Source organism: Salvelinus fontinalis, chromosome 11 (genome assembly GCF_029448725.1).
Source record: "Salvelinus fontinalis isolate EN_2023a chromosome 11, ASM2944872v1, whole genome shotgun sequence".
Classification (NCBI taxonomy): domain Eukaryota; kingdom Metazoa; phylum Chordata; class Actinopteri; order Salmoniformes; family Salmonidae; genus Salvelinus; species Salvelinus fontinalis.
Genome location: NC_074675.1, coordinates 21,859,357 through 21,883,028, shown reverse-complemented (window position 1 = coordinate 21,883,028; position 23,672 = coordinate 21,859,357). Strand labels below are relative to the sequence as shown.

Sequence of the window (23,672 nt, the reverse complement as noted above, 5' to 3'; positions counted from 1 at the left end):
ACCGCTTAGTGAGTCAGGGTAGGACTGACATGGTACCTTTTGGTTCCACACAGATATATGTATTATACAGCAAAGAGACTAACCTCAGCCAGTTCATCAGAATCTGACAGCCACTGAGACCATACACCCACAGGGAACATTATAGCACACACCTGATTCACTCACAGCTCAGAGTTGAAATATAATCATGGCCATTCGCAGCAACCAGTAATGATCTTGGAGAGGTTTCTAAAAGAAAAGGCAGAGCCTCCCACTGTGTTGAGAGTTTAGGTGTGTGTGTGTGTGGTTTCACAGTGGCAGATGATGGATGTGTGTGTGTGTGTGTGTGTGTGTGTGTGTGTGTGTGTGTGTGTGTGTGTGTGTGTGTGTGTGTGTGTGTGTGTGTGTGTGTGTGTGTGTGTGTGTGTGTGTGTGTGTGTGTGTGTGTGTGTGTGTGTGTGTGTGTGTGTGCATGGAGTGTGCGTGTGTCCTAGAGTTGGCTGATGTTTTGGCTGTAGGAAGCAGCATCTGTCTGATGGCAGTCTGGTGTATAATTGTAACGGAGCTAACTCATTATGATGGCACTCTCACAAAGACATTACCCTACACACAAAGGACAACCCACTGGCAGCATCCCACCCCGCTAGTGAGGGGGCTACTAGTCTTAACTAAATAACTTCTAAATAGACAAACTGTTGCTTTGTGCCACAGGTGTGACACTTCCTGGGAAAGCAAAATCACTTTGCGACCTCTGATTGCCCATGAGTCTCTCTGCCCTCACATTGTATCACAGTGATATGCGGAAACAGTGATGCAATACTGACAGTCTAGCTGGGTGATTTCTACTTCCTCACATTGTCTTTGCATGTCCACACAGAATATCAGTCACATACTTGATTGAGGAATATAGAACAGATTCCTTATTTTCTTTCATCTCATTATGGGTATGGGTCTCCATAATCTCGGAAACCTGAACTAAAATCTTGCATAATTGTGTCAGATATCAGATACTCGCTAACAGTAAGTTCTGGGGGGAGATGCATCAAGCAAGATACTTGACTGGGAAGGGAAAGCTCCATATGATAGACTATATATCTTGTCAAAACCGCAATCTGATGCTAATTCTCATCAAATAAATGGGAATTCAAATACGTGACAAATTGACTTTTTAAAAATGAATGTTAAACTTAAAAATAAATAAAAAATCAGGACATGCATGTGTGGTTACAGGATGAGGGCTAAAGGGCCCAAATGCAGGACTTTCTAGCACAATTCGGGACAGTTTCTTGCCACGAGAGATTTGATCCTTCTATTATGGTCCCTCTTTCGACACCTCGGGCAAATAGTCTGATCAGCAGGCAGTGAACACTGTAGAGAGACACACAGAAGGACAGTTACACATTTATCAACATAATGAGTGTTCGTTTCCAGTCTGACTTTACTGTCCATATCACAGATGTAAAACTAATGGAATGCAGATCAAGTTCCAAGTTCAGAAGCTTTATTGCCCATTTTAGAGTAAAAATGGAGATTGGTATTTAGCTTTCACGTGGTTTGGTTACAGAAACACTGGTGATGGGACTTGGAATGGTCCGTTAGTAGTGAGACAGTGGTTAATGCAGTATGGAGACCCAGACTTTAATAAAAGTTAAACTCAGATGATGCTGCAAGGACCATACCGATTTTATTTTCCAGTCAGTCACACTGGTGGTTCAAATAGTATTTGAATAGTCCCAACTGCGCATGCACTGCCCATCAGGCAATCCAGACAGACGCAACCAAACACTTAACCAAGTTACTTTAAAAAATATAATATTGAAGTCACCTACTAATATTGTGTCTAGCAGTAAAAGAAAGCAACCAACTTCTTTATTTCTTTATTTTTTGGTGGGAGATCAGGGTTATCGCCATCAATTATCTCAGCCGTTCATTTGCTGACTCATTCCAAGAACAATTACTCGAGAGGAAAAAGGCAATAAATGAATGGACTTGCATTTTAATTAAAAGGGAGTAGGCTCTTAACAGTGGAAGGGATATTAAATTAGATAAACTAGAATTACACAGCCATGCCTCATTGGCAAAGTATAATGGAGCATAAAGTAAATGATGTGTTCAGGAGGAAAGCCACTGTTGTACTATATAAAGACCTCTACTGAAATCGTGGTGGTGGAGGGAGAGCCACCATCAGGCTATAAAAAGATCTCTACTGATGTTTACATTTACATTTAAGTCATTTAGCAGACGCTCTTATCCAGAGCGACTTACAAGTTCATACATTCATACTTTTTTGTACTGGCCCCCCGTGGGAATAGAACCCACAACCCTGGCGTTGCAAGTGCCATGCTCTACCAACTTGTAACGGGTGTCGTAATCCTCCTCCTTTGAGGAGAGGAGAGAAGGATCGAAAGACCAAAATGCAGCGGGTTGTGAATACATAATGAATTTTAATAAACAAGACGAAACTAAACACACGAAGAACACTTGATACTTTACAAAACAACAAAACGAAGTAAACAGACCTGGACACGAACTTACATACAACGTGAAGAACGCACGAACAGGAACAGACTACAAATACCTAACGACAATGAAACAGTCCCGTATGGTGTGCACATACACTGACACGGAAGACAATCACCCACAAACAAACAGTGAGAACACCCTACCTTAATATGACTCTCAATTAGAGGAAAACGCAAAACACCTGCCTCTAATTAAGAGCCATACCAGGCAACCCAAAACCAACATAGAAACAGAAAACATAGACTGCCCACCCAAAACTCACGCCCTGACCATCACACACATACAAAACAACAGAAAACAGGTCAGGAACGTGACACAACTGAGCCACACGGGACCTGTTGTGGTGGAAGAAATGGGACCACTGTGTGTGTGTGTTTGCACGTGGGTAAACCTCAAACTCCTAAATCTCTTAACAAAACCAACAGATCCAAATGATGAATAGCGTACCTGACATGTGTGAGGCAAGATCTCCCCGTCACAGTTCCAGTTGCTATGGCCTGTGTCGTAGCTGGGATGGGCCGTACAGACTTGGTTACAGATCTTCTTTCCGTTGGTCTCACTCAGGTCCACCTCTGAGATCACATTGTTGTGCTTCGGAACAAACCGGAACCACCACACATGTCAAACTGTGGAGGCAGAGAGGGTGGGATGGAGGGAAGTTAGGGGAGGGAGGAATGGAGAGGGGGAGGGATGGATAGAGGTAGGAATAAGGAGAAGGGAGTAAAGACAAGAGGGGATGGATAGAAAGTAGGGAAAAGAGGCAGAAAATAAGGGGTCAATCAACAGTACCAAAGGTCTCAATCTTTCACTGCCCCCTGCTCAGTTCTACTCCACAGACTGTCTGAGAGGAGAGGAGCGATTTATTCTCCATCACACTCACTTTATGACTGGGCCTGGTTAGTATTCATACCAAGTTTCCCCTAAAAAGCTTTCTGTCAAAACTATGAATACACTTAGTGGCCTCTCACTCCTTGTTTCTCTCCTTGGTGGATGGGCTATGCAGATGTTACAGAGGTATAATGCAATGAACATCCTACCATCCCACCTGTGTGTGTGTGTGTGTGTGTGTGTGTGTGTGTGTGTGTGTGTGTGTGTGTGTGTGTGTGTGTGTGTGTGTGTGTGTGTGTGTGTGTGTGTGTGTGTGTGTGTGTGTGTGTGTGTGTGTGTGTGTGTGTGTGTGTGTGTGTAGGAGGATGATGCAAGTTATCCAGAGCGCTTTGTAGAATTGGGATGTCACTTTGTAGAATTGGGATATTTATGACAAGTGAGAGAGCAGAGTGGGAAGCAAGAGCATGTCTGAACTGAGGTATACCCTGATTTAGAAAGAGCTGTGTCGGCCAACTAAACCATGAGGTGTGCAAGCAAAGTAGAGGGAAACTCTCTCCCACTCAATCTCCATCTCTCTGTGAAAGCTGAGTAACCGATGACATGCAGTACGTGAGAGAGATGAGAGGGACTGAGTGAGTAAGTGACTGAGGCATTCTCCATCTCCTCCTGAACTCCTTGTGACTTTCAAAAGTTTTACTGGCTTGATCCATAATACATTACCTGAGATTAATATGGTTTGGAGAAAAATCTGTACTTACTTAGCAAATAACTTTGCTAAATCTTATAACTTTTTTTGGGGGGGGGGGTGATATCCCCATCTGATTGAATCATCTTACATCTAATTATCTTTTATGATTGCCAATGTGAAAATCAATAAATAATAGCAAAACAATTCTCATTAACAACTCAAAGAGTTCCCTACCTGGTCATCCTTGTTGGTGTGTCGTCTGAGGTGTTGGAGGAAGTCGAGGCGGGAAGCCTTGCGTACTAGGATGAGGTCCGTGGTGCCATCAGCCAGGTGGGCAGAGGGAAACTGACCTTCCTGGGGCCCTAAGCAAAATTCTGCTAAAGGGCCCTCCTACCTGAACCGTAAACCATTTGCCATTGCCCCACAGTCACACCTGACCCCACAGTGCTCCCACTACAATCCTCCCTCCTTTAAAACAGTTTGCTCCATCTGTCAGTCTAAGAATAAGTAGACCTATACAGAACAAGGTATAAACCAATTTGTAAGTCGCTCTGGATAAGAGCGTCTGCTAAATGACTTAAATGTAAATGTAAATGTAAATAAACAAACCATTTTAATGAAAATAATATTTTCTATAGAATCTTAAGATACGTGAATATTAACATTAACATAAATAAGAAATTGTAGAAAATATCAAACGTAGAAAATAATAAAATATAACACTGAGCTTTGGCTCTGCTGCCTGGTAATTAGTCCAGTCCTCAGTATTATACAATTTGCTTTGGCTATACAATGTAAACATAAGCCTATAGGCTATGGCTGCAGCTATATGTCTTAAAATAGTAAAATAAAACCTATACATCTGTGTGATTTGCTTTGGCTATACATTGTAAACAAAAGCCTATAGGCTCTGGCTGCAGCTATATGTCTCAAAATAGTCAAATAAAACCTCTACAGCTGTGTGATTTGCTTTGGCTATACAATGTAAACATAAGCCTATAGGCTCTGGCTGCAGCTATATGTCTCAAAATAGTCAAATAAAACCTATACATCTGTGTGATTAACTTTGGTTCCCTCTACAGCCTAGACACCAGTCTATCTGGACTGTCTGGAAGAAATTGAGAAAGTATGTCACATAGTTAAGCAGTCATTTACACAAATGCACCTCTCCCATACAATCTTAAAATGTTACTAAGAGTGTAAACATTTGAATGTTTGAATTCAAATCTTTACCATCAAAATATTCCTCTTCCGCACTTTGATCATAGGACATGTGTTTTCCCACGTCATGATTTATGCTCATGATGGCCAGACCACTCAAACGTTCCTGTGACATGGAAGACCTCAGGTTGTCACATTGGATGACGCTGGAGAGACGAAGCATGTATGGGCAGTAAAACTTTTAATAAAGAACGGACATGGAACGAGACAGTAACAGCGTCAGCAAACTAATAATACAGACACAAACCAATTAATGCAGAAGCGGGGAACAGAGCTGGGGAACTGACAAATTAGGGGAGGTAATAACAGGTGTTGAGTGAGTCAGTAACCCCCCCAGGGGTGCCACCCGGCATCCCACCTGGGCGAACCGGCCGAGACATGGGCGCTGGGCAAGCTGGTTGGGGGCGTGGAAGCCCAATGAACCGGCAGGAGCGTGAGAGCCTGAGTCCAATATTGCTGATGCGCGTGACAAGGGAAGGCAGGTGTGCGTAATGGATGATAGGAGTGTGTGACGAAGGGCAGCCTGGCACCCTCAAGTGCCATGGGGAGAGGGGGAGAGCGGGAGCAGACGTGACAGTATCCCCCTCTAGGGGCGCCACCCGGTGTCCCACCTGGGTGAACCGGCCGAGGCATGGGCGCTGGGCAAGCCGGGTTGGGGCGTGGAAGCCCAACGAACCAGTAGGAGCGTGAGAGTATGGCGAGCCGGCTGAGGCATGGAAGCCCGACGATCTGGCTGAGGCAAGACGCCTGTCAATCCCGCTGCAGAGGGGGAGCCCGAAGATCCGGTGGAGTGTGACGTTTGATGGGAAGCCGCTGAGCCAACCGGGGCAAGGAAACCTCTCGAGCCAGCTAGGGCGTGGAAGCCCAACGAGCTGGCTAGGCACCCCTGGTTCCATTGGTGGCGACCCAGAGCGGAACGCCAGTACTCCCCGATACTTTGTGTGATGGCTTCTGCATTCTGTCACATGGAATGACGCTGGAGACAAATCAGGTACGTGGAGTAAAACATTTAATAAACAACGGGCATGGAATTAGACAGGAACAGCATAGGCAAACAGGTAACACAAACAAAAGACAATCAATGCAGAAGCGGGGAACAGAGCTGGGGAACTGACAAATATAGCGGAGCTAATAACAGGTAATGAGTGAGTCCAGGTGAGTTCAATATCACTGATGCGCGTGACGAGGGAAGGCAGGTGTGCGTAATGGGTGATAGGAGTGTGTGATGCAGGGCAGCCTGGTGCCCTCAAGTGCCGGGGGGGGGGGGGGGGGGGGGGGGGGCAGACGTGTTACAGGTAGCTTTTGATGAGCTTTAATTTTGAAAAGCTCTTCTCTGCCGATGCTACTGTTACTGGTAGGGTGACTGCAATTCTTTGAGCTATCCAAAGGTTAGGCTAGAGTTCCTCCAGGTTTTGTGAAAGGAAAGCAGCTCAAAGGCAGTCATCTTATCTGATGGAAAATCAGGTAAATTCTGAATCTCGTGTGCCAGATCCATTCCACTGATGTCGCAGTCATCTTTGAAGGTTAGAGTGTCTTCAGCTTCCATGCAGTGAACCTTTAAAGATTCACTGGACATCTGAGAGGCAGTGCGGAAGTTCAGCAGCACTCCATATTTGGTTTTCACCTGGATGAGTGTTTCAAAACTCTCATCCATGAATGTCGCAGCAGTGACATGAAGTAGTTGACTTGAAGGTTTTTCAGTGCATCAGTCACTGGTTCATCAGCGACCTCATAACAGCCTCTTGGTGTTTCTCAGTCTCTTCTCTTTCAGAACATCCTCCACATTAATTTCTTCAGAAATGCTTTTGGCTGTTGTCTGGGCCACAGAGAATGCAGTTTCCCGGTATGTAGTGAGGGAGGCCTTTGCATTTGAGATTAAATTCACTGCGATATCCAACTGAATTGAGGCATTTTGGAGGAGCTTGTTCACCTTGTTTGTCATTGTCAGTATCTCACACCATACGACACAGCAAATCAATAAGCGGTAGGACCCAACTTCCTCTGCAAGTGCTTGTGCCTCCACTTTGGCCACAGGGTCGTTGATCGTCTGTCTGGCTTCCAGTAATGCCTCCCGAACCTCAGAAGCCTGATACCTGATTGCATGAACACTTTGGAGCCTACTCTCCCATCTTGTGTCACTCCATGACTTCACAGTTATGTTCGCGTGTTTCTTAAAAACACTCCATCGTTGTGTGCCAGCTGAAAAGAAGAAGCGCTTTTGCACATGCCCCCAAAAAAACAACTGCATCTTTTGAAGATTTGGCAGCATCTGCAATGACAAGGTTTAGAGTATGTGATCCACATGGGACAATTTTTTTTACCAATCTGGCTTGTACTCCTTGGTGCTTGCCCTTCATGTTGGCCCCATTATCATAAGCTTGCCCTCTGCAATCTTCAAATGGAATCTTCAGCCCGTTCAGCTTATCTAAGATGACAGTGGACAGGTTCAAGCCTGTTGTAACCTCAACATTCACAAAGCCGAGGAAGTGATCCTTGATCTCTGGCTTTCCCTTTAAAGCCACACTTCTCAGAATAATTTACATTTTCTCCTGGTGACCAATGTCAGGTGTACAGTCCAAGATGATGAAGAAGTACTTTGAGTCTCTTACTCGAGTCACTATTGCTTCCAGAATCTTGTCACTCACAATCTATAATCAGCTCATTCTGTGTGCGCTTCCCAAGGTAATGAGCATGTGTCTCTCCATCTTTCATTTTGCTGAGAAGATTTTCCATAATGGGGTCAAATTTTGCTAGTAATTCAACCTCTTTTAGGAAGTTTCCATTATCTGTTTGGAATCGTTTGTCTGATGAACCCCTGAATGCGAGGCTTCTTTCACCCAGGGACTGGGTGATACTTATTAAATATGTAAGGACATTCCACCATCTCTTTCTTTCAGCCTCCAAAATTGTCATTTGTATCTGGTCGAGAGTCTGTCCCCGACTTAGGCACAGATCAACTTCGCTCCACTTAATCATATTGTTTGTGTGTTCAGGACTACCCTCATGGTGTTCTAGAATGGCGTTGATATTTGAGCAGTCATTCACGCCTTCCTTTATTATTTTGTAGTCTTTTGTAGAAAAGAGCTTACAGCAAAAACAATACACAACTTTGTTTTTGATTGAGTTTGAAAGCCAGCTCCTGCTAATCTTTTCCCCCATTTGACAGCTGTCTCTGTAATAAGCCTAAATGTAAACCTCTTCTAGACTTGTCTTTAGGGTAAGAAAAATCCAGTCCTGGTTTGAATGGACCTTTGCGCACCAACTCAGTCCTCATAAAGTCTGTTAAGACTGGGGGCCAATCTGCTGGGGCATTTGGTGGAGCAGCAACTGTTCTATTACGGTCTGAGCTGCTAGTATCTGATGCTGGCTGAACACCTCTGGTGGTGTTAGTACTGGCTGAGGCTGCCTGTACTTCACCTGGGTCTGTGTTAGTACTGGCTGAGGCTCGATGTGGATCAACTGAGTCTGTGGTTGTGCTGGCTGATGAGCCAGCATCTCCTCTGCTGAGAAACTTAAGCATAGCACCTGTAAATTATAGATAACAATACTATTATTCATTTTATCAGCTGCATCAGGCCCATTCAAACTGTCTCCCCCAGATTTCCTTTTCAACATTTTCAAATATAAAATACTGTTTATACTATGGCTTGGCTGAATAATTTATGGTTATTATTTACTGAGAGATGTGTATCCATATTGCCCAGTATGCCCAGCTAATCAACATTTTTAATTCAATATATAAATCAATAGTTAATGTCAATCCCATTGCTTTCCATCTTGCATTAGTCCAGAGTTGTAACTAAACATTGACTGAGTGACTAGATAATCATTGTCTTGTTTTAAAATGATGTGCGCCTATGAGGAGTGCCATCACGCCCATATATTTTCTGGACTGGTCCCCACAGAGGTTGCTGCTGGAAAGCGCGAGGTTCATTTAGTGCACGCGCATATGAACGCATGTTCACGCGCAACGCGGTTATCTTTTCCGAGCTGCTGTTTATAAACACCATTGCCCGTTGGCATTAATCAAACGTCATAAATAGTTTTTATTTCACTCTTACTTTTGTTAGGCACAAGGTCACAGAACACAACCTTGGAAGTGGCTGGCAAGCAAGCAAGACACAGACAGACCAAGAGATGCACTGCCCAGTTAGGTTAGCAAGACGGACAGACTAGAGAGAGATGCACTGCAAGCTAGCACATCAATTTAACGTTACTGTTATTTGCTAACATCAAACTTGGAGAGGAGAGAACACAAGTTTACCTGATTACTGTTCCCGCAATTCAATCTCATGGTGTTTTTTCTCTCTTTTTGTGACCAGAAAGATAGTTCTGCTTCATCCTCTCATCGAAGTTGTAAACATTGACACCCACTTTGACACGAGGGGGAAGCGGGCCCTTGAGTAATTTGCAGGGCCCTACTTGCATAGTGAGCGTATAGGGCCGCCCGGCTCTGGCGACAGGCCTCTAGGGCTGCGAGGACAGGCACAGCTCATACTGGCAGTGTTGATTGCTAGGAACTTCCCCCCGGATCAACCGCCATACACAATCACCGCTGGTCTCTATAAACACAATAGGAGTTGATCGATTAAATGTGTCATTCCTTTGGGGAAATTCTTCCTGCAGTGCTGTGTCTGTAAAGCAGGAAGTACCAGCGACTCGCTCAATACGGAAGTGGTCAGATGACGTGGATGCTACACTACAGGACTGTTTTGCTAGCACAGACTGGAATATGTTCCGGGATTCATTCAATGGCATTGATGAATACACCACCTCGGTCATCGGCTTCATCAATAAGTGCATCGATGATGTCGTCCCCACAATGACTGTACATACATATCCCAACCAGAAGTCATGGATTACAGGCAACATCTGCATCGAGCTAGAGCTGCCGCTTTCAAGGAGTGGGAGACTAATCCGGACGCTTATAAGAAATCCCGCTATGCCCTCAGATGAACCATCAAACAAGCAAGCGTCAATTCAGGATTAAGATTGAATCCTACTACACTGGCTCTGACGCTCGTCAAATGTGGCAGGGCTTGAAAACTATTATGGACTACGAAGCGAAACCCAGGCGCGAGCTGCCCAGTGTCGCGAGCCTACCAGACGAGCTAAATGCCTTTTATGCTCGCTTCGAGGAAAGCAACACTGAAAGCATGCACGAGAGCACCAGCTGTTCTGGATGACTGTGATAACGCTTTCGGTAGCCGATGTTAACAAAACCTATAAACAGGTCAACATTCACAAAGCTGCTGGGCCAGACGGATTACCAGGACCTGTACTAAAAGCATGCGCGGACCAACTGTCAAGTGTCTTCACTGACATTTTCAACCTCTCCCTGACCGAGTCTGTAATATCTACATGTTTCAAGCAGACCACCATAGTCCCTGTGCCCAAGGAAGCGAAGGTAACCTGCCTAAATGACTACCGCCCCGTGGCACTCACGTTGGTAGCCATGAAGTGCTTAGAAAGTCTGGTCATGGCCCACATCAACAGCATGCTCCCGGACACCCTAGACCAACTCCAATTCACACACCGCTCCAACAGATCCACAGATGACACAATCTCAATCACACTCCACACTGCCCTTTCTCACATGGACAAAAGGAACACCTATGTGAGAGTGCTGTTCATTGACTACAGCTCAGCATTTAACACCATAATGCCCACAAAGCTCATCACTAAGCTAAGTACTCTAGGACTAAACACCTCCCTCTGCAACTGGATCCTGGACTTCCTGACGGGCCGCCCCGAGGTGGTAAGAGTAGGCAACAACACGTCTGCCACGCTGATCCTTAACACTGGGGCCCCTCAGAGGTGTGTACTGAGTCCCCTCCTGTATTCTCTGTTCACCCATGACTGCGTGGTCAAACGCGACTTCAACACCATCATTACGTTTGCTGACGACACAACAGTGGTAGGTCTGATCACCGACAACGATGAGACGGCCTATAGGGAGGAGGTCAGAGAACTGGCAGTGTGGTGCCAGGACAACAACCTCTCCCTCAACGTGAGCAAGACTAAGAAGCTGATCGTGGACTACAGGAAAAGGCGGGCCGAACAGGCCCCCATTAACATCGACGGGGCTGAAGTGGAGCAGGTCGAGAGTTTCAAGTTCCTTGGTGTCCACATCACCAACGAACTATCATGGTCCAAACATACCAAGACAGTTGTGAAGAGGGCATGACAACAGCCCAGTACATCACTGGGGCCAAGCTTGCTGCCATCCAGGACCTATATTGTCAGGTTTTGGCCAGGACTGTTCAGGTTTTGGTCACTAGATGTCCCCATTGCACCTTTTTTTAACCTTTTGTTTTTTCCTTGCTCTAATTGTTGTTTGCACCTGTATGTCGTTCCCTTGTTGGTATTTAAACCCTGTGTGTTCCTCAGTTCTTTGCTCAGTGTTTGTATGTTAGCACCCAGCCCCAGCCCAAGCCTTGTTGTGAACATATTTTTCTCTTATTGGATTTTCCAGAGGTTCTCTGGTTTAGTTCTTGTGTATTTTTGAGTAGTCTTTTGAGGTTTGTTTTTTCCTGCTGTTTTTACCACTTTGTGGAGTTTCTTTGTATTTTGGAGGATATCCATTTTGTGCCTCTTGGCTTTATTTTGGACGTGGTGGATTTATATTCTTTGCATGAATATCTTGTCCTATTATTAAACCACCATCTCTAGTACTGCTGAGTCTGCCTCATCTTCTGGGTTCTGCCGACTATTAGTGACTGTTTTCTCTCTCCGGGTCCTGGCATATGTAATAGGCGATGTGAGAGGGTTAAAATTGTCAGAGACTCCAGTCACCCAAGTTATAGACTGTTTTCTCTGCTACCATACGGCAAGCGGTACCGGAGCGCCAAGTCTAGGACCAAAAGGCTCCTCAACAGCTTCTACCCCCAAGCCATAAGACTGCTGAACAATTCATAAAATCGCTACCGGACAATTTACATTGACACCCTCCCTTTTGTACACTGCTGCTACTCGCTGTTTGTTTGTTACCTATGCATAGTCACTTCACCCCCACTTACATGTACAGATTACCTCAACTAGCCTGTACCCCTGCACACTGACTCGGTACCGGTGCCCCCTGTATATAGCCGTGTTATTGTTATTCTGTTACTTTTTATTATAGCCTAGTTGGTAAATATTTTCTTCTTCTTGAACTGCGCCACTGGTTAAGGGCTTGTAAGTAAGCATTTCTGTCACGGATCCCTCCAGAACGTTCATTGCGCACACCTGCCCCCTATTCCCACTAATTTGTACTTGTATAAGTGTGGCCTTTGGTTTCCGTTATCTGTCGATTATTGTTACAATGTCTGTTGGTGCGTGTGAGTACCTGTGCTGTGAGTTTTGGCCTTTCGTGCCCATGTGGATTGCGCGTATGATTACGGGTCTTGTCCCGTGTGTTAATCATTGTGCGCGTGTGTATTTATTCAAGGTACTCCTCGCTCTTTTGTTTGGGTTTCAATCCTGTGTTTTGTATACGTGTTTGTTTGGTCTTCGTCCCCGTGCCCTTACACGGCACACCGTCATTTGGGAAGTAATTTTTAAAAACTATTACGCATTCCTGCGCCTGTCTCCCGAATCATTGTTACCAATATGACAATTTCACTGTAAAGTCAACACTTGTATTTGGCACATGTGACAAATAAAGTTTGATTTGTAGAATGCTAGTAATCTATAAACACTCTTGTTAACTCTTTGGGGTGCTCTAAAATCAGGAGCGAGGCTGGACAAAATATTATGTGTTATTACACTCTTATGATGCAACTCGGTAACAATCAGGTGAATCAAATTCTTCTGCCATTCAATTAGTGGTTGAGTGGTTTAATGGGGGATATACAGTAACTCCAAAATGCCTGAGTGTTTTACGATATTATCTCTGATCGCAGGGGGAATACTATGTGATCCGAGGCCATATAAGATTAATTCTTCTTCTTCTTGTCTCGTATAACAAACTCACAGGAGCTAAAACCTGAACCAACATGAAGTCCACAGGGATTAAAAAACAAATCGTTGGGTGTGTGTCCCATTTAATTGGAAAGTAAATGATTAGATATCTTTAAAAACCACCAATCGGATTATGATGAGACATTTACTTTTTTTTTTATTGTGGGCCTTGGCATTGTCTTAGCTCGGGAACCTCTCAAGTGTCCCTCACACATTCATATTTTGGGAGGCTTGTTTGCGACGAGGCACACAGCCGGCGTCTTGCCTCATTGTTTAAGCAGTTGTTGGAGATTTCCTTGCCAAAATGAGCGCAGCAAGTTCCCTGCCAACTCTGATTAGTGGGGTTCGGTCTCCCTCTGTGTGTTTTGTGTGTGTGTGTGTCCCAGCTCCACAGGAACCTGTCGCCTCAGCCAGTGCTCCAGCCAGCCCCGACAGAGAAGCCTGAAATTAACACCAATTAGAGTCCCAGGAGAGGAGAAAGGGGATCTCTCTGTGGCTCTCAGTAAACATGACTTATCCTCCTATCTGCTGCTCGGAATAAACAAATGCCGGCTGAGAAGAGAGTTTCCCATTTCCCATTTCCTAGTGGGGACTGTAGTGTGCGGTGTTAGTGGGTTTGGGGGGGGGGGGGGTAGATAATGGTCTGTGATGAGAAGAGTGGGCTGTGAGGAGTGTGTGTGTGTGTGTGTGTGTGTGTACATGTTCAACACCAAACAACAAACAATCTACTCTGACTGTCTGTAGGGCGTCATGGCCGTGACGGAGAGACAGACAGATGTGGGACAGACGTGGGGACAGGAGGGACATCATGCTTATGGCTGGATAATGGGCAGCTTTATTAACAGACATGGAAACAGGGAAAAGACTACACACAGCACAGACTTACAGAGGGATATAACCTCTTACCCTTGTCAGAGTCCTCTTCAGCCATCTAGTAGACATGATCCCCTAAGAGGGGCTGCCTATTGTTGGCAACCTGCTCACAGATATGGCACCCAGTTCTGCATTTGATCTTGTCTTTAGTGTTCCCCAGATTTGTCCTCAGCGGGCAGGAAAGCGACGGTCCCTTCATAATACTGATGGGTCAGGAACATCGTTAGACCTGCAACAGAAGCAGTGCGTGGCTTTGAAAATCATGATGGTGACATTATGTGAAATATTTCGTTTCTCCGCTCATTCCTCCCTTTCTCTGTAGGTCATATTTGGAAATTGAGAATTTATTCAATTACATAACATAGTAACTAATAATAATACCATTATTACATTGTTTGACTGCAATTGTAACTACATTTGATTAATGTGGTAATTACATTGTAATAACAATTATAACTCCATTATAATATCGTATCTGGAAGGCCCCATCCAGCACTTCCTCTCGCAGTTTTTCAGGAGGTCTCCGTAGAAACCGTATCCGAGCAGCGAGACGTACCTGAGGAAGGTGTTGTCGTGATGGACAGAACACACTTCCATGAGTTGGGAGTCACCTGGAGGAGGAACAAACAGAACAGGCAGAAAGACCGACAGAAAGGGCCTTATTCAACTGGTTGGAATAACGTCACAGAACACTCAAAATAGAATAGTATTGGAGTCAGAGTTGGGGTGAATTCCAATTCAATATCCGTCACTTCAGAAAGTAAACCAAATTCCAATTCCAAATGTTCAATCTTCCAATCTCCCCCCCCCCCCCCCCGCCCCGGAACACTGCTGCTACTCTCTGTTACTTTCTATGCATATTCACTTTAATAGCTCTACCTACATGTACATGTTACCTCAAATACCTCGACACCCGTGCCCCCGCACATTAACTCTCTACCGGTACCCCCTGTATATAGCTCTTCTATTGTTATTTACTGCTGCTCTTTAATAAGTTGTTATTCTTATCTCTTACTTTTTTGTAGGTATTTTCTTATCTGTATTGTTGGTTAAGGGCTTGCAAAGTAAGCATTTCACTGTAAGGTCTACACCGGTTGTATTTGGCGCATGTGACAAATAAAATGTTATTCAATTTTTTATTTGGCAGAAAAGAGGTGATATGTATCAGAGCCAAAGAAAGATATCATAGCCAACGGGTCTGTCTGGGTCTGGGCAATTAGCACTCACTACACAGTAAATGAGGGGAAAGCGAGACGCAGACCCTGCCTGGCACTTGAGAGAAATGTTCAGTTTTACTTTGAAATCTCTGATTTTATATTATAGTAATAGATCTCTATCGACCGTGCACTACCGTTTAGCCAGGGGACAGTAATTTCAGGCATATCTGTCACAGTTTGATAATTCACTATCTGTTGAGACGCACCAACGACACCAAGACAGACTGGTGAGGAGACAGACTTATTTCCTATTTCCATCTCTACAGCTAGACAGCAGACTGATGCTATGGATGCTTCCCAAATGGCACCCTATTCCCTAATAGGCCCTGATCAAAAGTATTGTACTATATAGGGAATAGGGTTCTATTTGGGTTGCAAGCTAGATGTTTTCAGCTGACTCAGTGAACCGTGACAGAACAGAAAGCAGCCAGGGAAATCAGCCCTACCGTTTACAGATGGACACAGAGATAAGTACGAAGGTGAGTTATCTTCCTCTCTTCATCATTGCTTAGTAATCACACTCCTCCCTTTTCATATTGCTCTTATGAAGAATATTTGACAATGACACAGCAGGCTGACTGGTTTGCTTCTCCAATACTTTCTGAAAAGTTCTTGAATTTAAATGAAAACTTACTGTAGTGCTACAGACTGGTTTACACTTCCTTATTTCTTACTCAAGTGAAGACATCTGTATGAAGGAAGCCTGGCTGCCTTGGGTGTGTGACTGTGTGAGCCAAGCATGTATTCATGATCAAACAACAAATCTTAACACCCAGCCAAAATATTCACAGAAGAGAGGAAACTAGCTACTCTCTCAGCTAAATATATCCCTCTGTGAATTTCCAGATTCTTATCGAAGACAGATTTTCTGCAGTTTTGACTCACTTCCTCATTTGAATCTTTCCAAAGCTTCTCTCACTATCTCTGTCTGCCTAACTAACAGACTAACAGTCAAGGTTCAGTCATTTACCTAAACATTGTACCTAGAAAATATGTGATAAGACAATGTGTTGAATTACACACAGCCACTAGGTATCTAAGTAGGTTACCTGATAAAATTGGGGGGACTTGTATGTGTGCTGTGTTGCTCATATTATTCAGTGAAAGTCTATTTGATACTGAGAGGTTCTGTTCGTTATCTTACCACATGTCTAATTAATACATCATTATTACTTTGAGCTATTATTATCAGCCTCAAAATGATGTACTGATTGATTGATAGGTAACAATATTTAAAAGGTTTATACAGCCTGAGCAGTGGCCGCAGAAGAAGCCACACTTGACCTCATGAAACCTGTCAGTGAGAAACCAACCAAGGCAAATGCACAACAAAAACTGTGATACTGTGAGTCCTTTTCTCTAGATATAGATTGTCAACTGGCTTATACTTTGGTGACAAAAAAGAATTTCACCTTCATCTGACTGACAGGAAAAAGGCTGTAATTCTGGACCCCGGCAGCAGCAGGCACTTGATGCTAAGAAGTAGCATTAACGTATAGAATCACTGAAGCTATAGGAAAGGGAAAGGGATACCTAGTCAGTTGTACAACTGAATTCCTTCAACTGAAATGTGTCTTCCGCATTTAACCCAACCCTTCTGAATCAGAGACGGGGGCTGCCTTAATCGACATCCACGTCTTCGGGGAACAGTGGGTTTGTCACAACTTCTGCCTAAGTCGATGCCTCTCCTTGTTCGGGCGTTGCTCGGCGGTCGACGTCGCTGGTCTTCTAGCCATCGCCGATCCATTTTCCATTTGTCTTGTCTTGTTTTCCCACACACCTGGTTCTCATTTCCCTCATTATGTGTTGTGTATTTAACCCTCTGTTTCCCCCATGTGGTGTGGTATTGTTTATTCTGTTTCATGTTATGCGCACGTTAGTCTGTTGCGCTGGGTTATGTTAACCCGTATTGTTATTTCGTGTTCACTTTGCCGTGTGTTTTTGGTTCGCCTAAATAAAAGGCTCCGTTGGCTACCCAATATCTGCTCTCCTGCACCTGACTCCCTTACAGCCATTTATACATACCTGACAGGGTTAACTGCCTTGCTCAGGGGCAGAACGACAGATTTTTACCATGTCAGCTCGGGGGTTCAATCCAGCAACCTTTCGGTTACTGTCCCAACGCTCTACTGTCACGATCGTCGTATGAGTGAGACCAAGGCACAGCGTGGTATGCGTACATTCTCTTTTAATGAATGACCGCTTAACAAAAACAACAAAATCAACGGACGACGCGTGAAGCTATACAAAATAATGCAGACAGGCAACTAAACATAGACAAGATCCCATAAACACAAAAGAGAAATGGCTGCCTAAATGTGATCCCCAATCAGAGACAACGATAAACAGCTGCCTCTGATTGAGAACTATATCAGGCCACCATAGACATACAAATACACCTAGATGGATTTGTTCTACCCACCCAAGTCACCATCACGCCCCAACCAATACAGAAACAAACAGCTTACTATGTTCAGGGCTTGACATCTACGGCCTAACCAGCTGGGATTTGATTCTCCTACTCTATCTTCAACCTTAGGTATTGTGAAGTAATGGATTTTACGGTGGTGAAATATATGATGATTTTTTTTAAACTGTCACACAGCACAACAGGCCCCCTCTTAATGCAGCTTTGAGTGATAGAGTCTTCACAACCCCCTGTAGGACACCAAGTCCCGTTGCTATTGTGGATTCCTTCCCGTAACTCAGCAACAGCCAGATAACAGAACATGGGAGCTGAAGTTAGCCACTGTGAGAGTCAATCATAGCCATGGCCACTAACAGAGGAGTTATAACACAGTCCTACTCTATGGGCTATAACTGGCCTTTACCTTACCTTCTCCCCTTCTTTCCTCTTCTCCATTTCTCTCCTCCCTTCCTCTCTCCTCTCCCCACCACTCCTCTCTCACCTACAGGGATGATTCCGATGCGGAGCGCACATGGAACCAGGTCCTGGTTCGATTGGTTCTGGTCCACTCTGGAATCACTCTGGGTCCAGGCCATGGACAACCTCGCTGAACATCCCGTCCCCTCCCACACACACCACCCTGATCAGGATCACACACACCCACGATGCATGAAAACACTCCTTTGAGACCAGCCTTAGAGTGTCTGCTGGTCTTTGTCATTTCCCTTCAATTTGTGTCCTATTAAGACCTAGACAACCAGGTGAGGGGATTTCCTAACTAATCAGTGACCCTAATTGATCAATCAAGTACAAGGGACGATTAAAAACCTGTAGACACTCTGCCCCCCTAAGCTTTCATTTTAATGTTGTTGTTGCATTGATGCTGCCATTAATCTCCACTTTGCTCTCAGCAGTCCCCTTTCCTCAGATATGAATGCATTGTGGTTGGACATGGACTGTTTTGTACGGAAATTTTCAGTTAGTCTTTTGCACCAACAAAGTAATTTCTGACTGAGATAATAAAGTCTATGCCAGGTGATTGAAGTGTCTTCCTGCAGGGTCTAAAACTCACCCGTCACATTGCTTCAGATCTACCTCCGTCTTCAAGTGATCCCTGGCATGATTGGCACTCTCCGTAACTATGGAAACAAGTTATATTGTCAGTATTAGAAACCCATGACGAATATCTCACAAGCTTGTCAAGACGTTGCACATACAACACAAAATAGTTAAGCCAAGAATCCTGCACACAGTATTTCTCCTCCCATTGTCTAAAAGGAAAAAAAGGTGTTCCAACTAATGGTGAAATGCCAACACCAATTAAAACACCTCGAGCTATGGGGCTGGGTCCAGACTTAAGCCCATGACGGTTCTATGGTCGGGAGCTGCCAATACCCTAGACCAGGGATTGACAACTCCAGTTCTCGGGGGCCTGATTGGTTTCACACTTTTGCCTTAGCCCCAGCTAACACACCTGACTTCAATAATCAACTAATCATGATCTTCAGTTTAGAATGCAATTATTTTAAATCAGCTGTGTTTGCTAGGGATTGGGAAAAGGTTTTAAACACCACTCCAGCCCCCGAGGACTGGAGTTGGCCATCCCTGCCCTAGACGATCCTTGATCTTCTCAAGCTATGTGATGCCTCCCCCTGCCAATACCCTAGACCCCTCAAACTCAACTCTGGACCTCGAAGCCAGTTCCAGTACTCGTTTTCATTGTTCTCCTCTAATCAGGGTTCACGATTTAGACCTGGCATAACAAGTGGGTGCAATTAATTATCAGGTAGAACAGAAAATCAGCAGGCTCTGGACCTCGTAGGGTGAGAGTTGAGTACCCCTGCCCTAGATGATCCATGGTCTTCTCAAAGCATCCCACGAATCATAGATGTGTTTGGAATGGATATCACAGCTTCCATTAGTGTTCCCTTGATGGATGGTGCTATAAATAAAACCATATTATTGGGAGTGGTTGGCGGGTATAGGCTGTTTGCCAAGTCAACAAATAAAAAATTTCCGTCAATAAATGCTCATTTGTTATTTAAATGTTAATGTAGGCCCTATGACAGTAAGTCACTGATCACGTCGGTGGAGATGGAGGCTCGGGAGAAGAGTGGGGCTGCTCTCTGCTCGTAAAGCCGCTTCCCACGTTGTTTTCCACCGTAGGGATTGATGTACACTAGCAAGCGTTTCGGTCGGCTGCCTGCAAAGTGAAGAAGAGTCTGGTTTGGTCATTAAAACGGAGGACTCAACATTTAGTTTAACGGATGGTAGACTGTGACTGTCTGACAACTTCATGAAGTTTTCATTAACCAACAAAACTTTACAGAAATGCTCCGTCATTACCAAACTGACTTCCTCTGACTGATTCTCTTAATGTTCTATGGAATAAATTGTTGGGATATTGAAAGCTAGATGAGCAAAAAGCATTGGAAAGGTACTTCTTTGTAAGATGGTAAATAGTGTGCTAATGGTTGGTAAAATTTTATACACATTTATAGGGTTAGGCCTTCATAGATGTTTCACAAATTATGAATCTTTAAAGTTGGTATTTGTTTAAAGTTGAGCCAGTAAAACCGTCTGCATTGAAAGAGAAAATACTGAGTAGTGAGAGCTGGTTTTTGATGGTCTGGGCCCACTGTTGAGGCTGTGCCTCATCTAAGCAATGGAAGATGATGTCTTTACACCGCCAGCAGGGATGTTTGGTCCTCTCCCTGTAGGACACTATAATTAGAAAAAGGTAAGAGAGAGAGAGAGAGAAATAGAGAAAGAGAGAGAGATAAAGACAGAGACTGAAAAACTGTAAAAAGTCAAGAAGGTTTCTATCATTCCAACAAAAAAATTGAATTTCTGGCTTGTTAGGGTAGATTAAACAAAACAAAGATTTCTGCCTCCACACACCATCCCATGCCAGATGATGTATCCCTCCCCTACCTGTGAATGCAGACGGATACAACAGAACCTTATGCTTCCTTCCACCATCTAGTTTGTTTGGTCTTCTTCTTTGGTCTCTCTGGCACCAACTATCTCAGACACCAGGAGAAAATGATGGTCGGCTGTAAACGTTAATAAACAACACAGAAAAACAGTTTAGTGCCCCATAATAACACATCAATTACACAAAGGACAGTTTGACCTGCGGTCAGGATTTACAATTCAACGATAATAGAGATATGATATTAATAGGCAAAGATAACCTGGGGTTAACTTTAGTTGAATGGGCATATTTTTAGGGTCATATTCCCAGTGGTTGTATGAATTAAACCAAGGAACATTATACAGTGGGGCAAAAAAGTATTTAGTCAGCCACCAATTGTGCAAGTTCTCCCCCTTAAAAAGATGAGAGGCCTGTAATTTTCATCATAGGTACACTTCAACTATGACAGACAAAATGAGAAGAAACAAATTTCAGAAAATCACATTGTAGGATTTTTAATGAATTTATTTGCAAATTATGGTGGAAAATAAGTATTTGGTCAATAAAAAAAGTTTCTCAATACTTTGTTATATACCCTTTGTTGGCAATGACAGAGGTCAAATGTCTTCACAAGGTTTTCACACACTGTTGCTGGTATTTTGGCCCATTCCTCCATGCAGATCTCCTCTAGAGCAGTGATGTTTTGGGGCTGTTGCTGGGCAACACGTACTTTCAACTCCCTCCAAAGACTTTCTATGGGGTTGAGATCTGGAGACTGGCTAGGCCACTCCAGGACCTTGAAATGCTTCTTACGAAGCCACTCCTTCGTTGCCCGGGCAGTGTGTTTGGGATCATTGTCATGCTGAAAGACCCAGCCATGTTTCATCTTCAATGCCCAGCCACGTTTCATCTTCAATGCCCTTGCTGATGGAAGGAGGTTTTCACTCAAAATCTCACGATACATGTCCCCATTTATTCTTTCCTTTACACGGATCAGTCGTCCTGGTCCCTTAGCAGAAAAACAGCCCCAAAGCATGATGTTTCCACCCCCATGCTTCACAGTAGGTATGGTGTTCATTGGATGCAACTCAGCATTCTTTGTCCTCCAAACACGACGAGTTGAGTTTTTACCAAAAAGTTATATTTTGGTTTCATCTGACCATATGACATTCTCCCCATCTTCTTCTGGATCATCCAAATGCTCTCTAGCAAACTTCAGACGGGCCTGGACATGTACTGGCTTAAGCAGGGGGACACGTCTGGCACTGCAGGATTTGAGTCCTTGGCGGCGTAGTGTGTTACTGATGGTAGACTTTGTTACTTTGGTCCCAGCTCTCTGCAGGTCATTCACTAGGTCCCCCCGTGTGGTTCTGGGATTTTTGCTCACCGTTCTTGTGATCATTTTGATCTTGCGTGAAGCCCCAGATCGAGGGAGATTATCAGTGGTCTTGTATGTCTTCCATTTCCTAATAATTGCTCCCACAGTTGATTTCTTCAAACCAAGCTGCTTACCTATTGCAGATTCAGTCTTCCCAGCCTGGTGCAGGTCTACAATTTTGTTTCTGGTGTCCTTTGACAGCTCTTTGGTCTTGGCCATAGTGGAGTTTGGAGTGTGACTGTTTGAGGTTGTGGACAGGTGTCTTTTATACTGATAACAAGTTCAAACAGGTGCCATTAATACAGGTAACGAGTGGAGGTGTCACGCCCTGGCCTTAGTATTCTTTGTTTTCTTTATTATTTTAGTTAGGTCAGGGTGTGACATGGGGGAATGTTTGTGTTTTGTCTCGTCTTGGGTGGTTATATGGTAAAGGGGGTGTTGGGTTTAGTGTATGGGGTTGTGTTTAGTGAATGTGTCTAGGTATGTCTATGGGTGCCTGAGTGGTTCTCAATCAGAGACAGCTGTCTTTCATTTGTCTCTGATTGGGAGCCATATTTAAGGCAGCCATAGGCATTATGCGTTGGTGTGTAATTGTCTATGTAGAACGTTTGTAGCTTTTGTATTGCGCTTACGTTTGTAGCTTCACGGTCGTTTGTTGTTTTGTTTAGTTTTGTTTTAAGTGTTCGTTTCGTGTTTCACTCATCTCTAATAAAGAGAATGTATTTTTCACACGCTGCGCCTTGGTCCACTCATTATCCTCAAGACGATCGTGACAGGAGGACAGAGGAGCCTCTTAAAGAAGAAGTTACAGGTCTGTGAGAGCCAGAAATCTTGCTTGTTTGTAGGTGACCAAATACAAATTTTCCACCATAATTTGCAAATAAATTCATAAAAAATCCTACAATGTGATTTTCTGGAGAAAAAAAATCTAATTTTGTCTGTCATAGTTGAAGTGTACCTATGATGAAAATTACAGGCCTCTTTCATCTTTTTAAGTGGGAGAACTTGCACAATTGGTGGCTGACTAAATACTTTTTTGCCCCACTGTATCTGTCTTGGGACCATGTGAATGCTTGGAATGAGCCTTCCTGTTTTGTTGACTTTCCTATTAACAGGCTGTGGGCACTACAGCTTGTGTCACTGGATGCCAGTAAACATCTCATGTGATTGTGATGTACCGGGAGAAGGGTGACAGTGGTTATGGCTTTGTTCAAGGGAGTGGAGGGTTTAGACCAGGTACTAGGTGACGTTAATGATCTACCTCATAGTCATATACAGTAACCACCTAACGTTGACACACATAAACGTCTAGGTCTACAGTACAGCCTAACCTGCGTCATGATGAAAGCCATTGGAGGAAGTTAGCTAACACCATGAAAATTAGAGGGCAGCAAAAACAACACTTGAAGAATGGGTGCCCTCGGGCTGAATTTGGCCTGCGGGTGATTTTGTTTGGCCCCTGACCCTCCCAAAAAAGTGTTTAATTGTTGTTGTTGTTGTTGGGCATAAAAGACACTAAAAACACCCTGAAATCTGTTCAAAGGAATCCCATGCATAATAGAGAGATATATGTGAACGTACACAAATGTAAGCAAGGTTTGAAATCATTGTTTTAGTCAAAAGTTATACCTGTTTGGGAAATATGTTCTGACCATCCTCTCAAGAATCTAGTTGATTGACACCTGCCATTTGTGTTTGTT

General features: G+C 44.0%; 1 pseudogene; it reads right to left on the bottom strand.

Annotated features, from left to right (window-relative positions):
- Window positions 1–430: 430 nt before the first annotated feature.
- On the bottom strand, window positions 431–21,558 carry LOC129866071 (ceramide kinase-like; annotated as a pseudogene).
- Between the last annotated feature and the right edge of the window lie 2,114 nt (window positions 21,559–23,672).